The sequence below is a fragment of the Lottia gigantea genome (assembly GCF_000327385.1).
Source record: "Lottia gigantea unplaced genomic scaffold LOTGIsca_529, whole genome shotgun sequence".
Classification (NCBI taxonomy): Eukaryota; Metazoa; Mollusca; class Gastropoda; family Lottiidae; genus Lottia; species Lottia gigantea.
Window position 1 is genome coordinate 22622 of NW_008709812.1, and position 2335 is coordinate 24956.

Here is a 2335-nt window from a genome sequence, read left to right on the forward strand (position 1 = left end):
GGGTAAGCTCGAAACCGTTCGTTTACGCGAATGCNCGAGTAACATAGTCGTGGAAGCGCGGCGCAAGTAATCGAACGCGAAATTTAAATGGCTGTATAGGTAACTAGATCAAATCCCGTCTACCTTTAAAATTCAATAGCAATAAATCAAGTCGTGTTATTCAATAGAGACGTGGATACTAAATATTACATAATATGTTATTGTTATGTGCTACGACAATATTTTACCTGTATCGACCTGTCTTCGTGTATTTTTAAGTCTGATTGAATATGATTTACAGTCCTATATTTTTTACTTGAAGTATAGTCCGAAACACTAACCAACTAGTTTATCCGAACTCTAGTGCATTTGGCCACTCGTGGTCGTGTGAAAAATATCTATCATGTTTGATATTTTTGACCACTCGTGGCCGATGGCACCGTGTGCGGGTAGCCGTGCGCGACTTTCTCAGACAACGAACACAACGTGCATGCGTTATTGGTATTCAACGATGGCAGCGCCCAGTGAAGAGGTGACAGAATCAATCCTTGAGGTTAAATTTGTTGAATTATGGCAAGATTACCCCTACCTTTATAATATCCGATCGCCTGAATTTAAACTAGGACAAGCGTGACTATCACTGTAGTGGTCCGCCATTTTGATTGATCATGTGATAGGCTGACGTCAGATATAGTTGAGCGAAAGGCACATCGTGTACGGGGAGGAAGCGGGTGCTATTGGCGCGCGCCAAATTCTCTCTGTGTGCGGGAGCCTTAAACGTGACCATACCACAACTATGTATCATAACAGAAGCACTCCATAGAGCCAGAGTTTCCGGGCTATAAGGAATCCAACTAAGGATATTTCTAAAACATTTTTATTTTAGTTTAATTTTTTTAACATTTTTGTTATATGTACATTTAGATGGTAGAAAATGTTTTGATCATAAAAACGACAATATACAAACACATTTAGGTATTATTTCAATAGCTAGCTGTTGGTATAAATTATATAACTGAAATGCATAGTGACTACAATATGATCTTTTGTCACTAACAATAAAAAAAAAAGTCATCAAAAGTCAAGAATTGTACCTTAAAGTGATACTACCTCTTGGGATGAATATAAAATTTAAGTTCTCGAAATGGTCAATATGAGTATATATTCATCAGTAAACTTACCTGGTGTCATAAAGTTACAACAGAATCCCTGTAAAATCTAGAAAATTGGAAAATTCATAAAACTAAGTAATTATTGAAAAACACCTAATCTTGATATTAGGCGTTTTTCAATAGTTAATTGCATATTTATGGATAATTACTAAGTTTTTTGGATTTATCAGATTATATAAGGATCCTGTTATGTTATTTATGATACCAGGTATATCTACTGGCTCTTATTGGTCAAGTTTAAAATTCTTAAATTTTTTGACTATCTTAAAGCAGTGATATAAGAGGTTGCTTTGGTCTGTGTTTTCAGGAATTGTGTGTCCAGAACTGAGAGGCCTAAAGGTAGCTTAAATTACACAAAGAACAATGATAAATGTACAATAATTTCTATTACCATGAGCTATGCTTCCGTGAGTCAAATAAGAAAATGGCATTCAACCCAAATAAAACAAAGAATAATGATAATGTACAATAATTTCTATTACCATGAGCTATGCTTCCGAGAGTCAAATAAGAAAATGGCATTCAACCCAAATAAAACAAAGAATAATGATAATGTACAATAATTTCTATTACCATGGCCTATGCTTCTGTGAGTCAAATAAGAAAATACCTTTCAACCCAAATAAAACAAAGAACAATGATGATATACAATAATTTCTATAACCATGGCCTATGCTTCCGTGAGTCAAATAAGAAAATACCTTTCAACCCAAATAAAACAAAGAACAATGATGATATACAATAATTTCTATAACCATGGCCTATGCTTCTGTGAGTCAAATAAGAAAATGGCATTCAACCCAAATAAAACAAAGAACAATGATAATATACAACGATTTCTATTACCATGGGCTATGCTTCCGTGAGTCAAATAGTAAAATACCTTTCAACCCAAATAAAACAAAAAACAATGATAATGTACAATAATTTCTATTACCATGGCCTATGCTTCTGTGAGTCAAATAAGAAAATGGCATTCAACCCAAATAAAACAAAGAACAATGATAATGTACAATAATTTCTATTACCATGGCCTATGCTTCTGTGAGTCAAATAAGAAAATGGCATTCAACCCAAGAATTCACAGACATAAAACAATAATAATATACAATAATTTAAGATCAATATAGAGGGTGGGATTTACACGATGTGATTAAAATATTTTCATTCATTCATATCTTCGG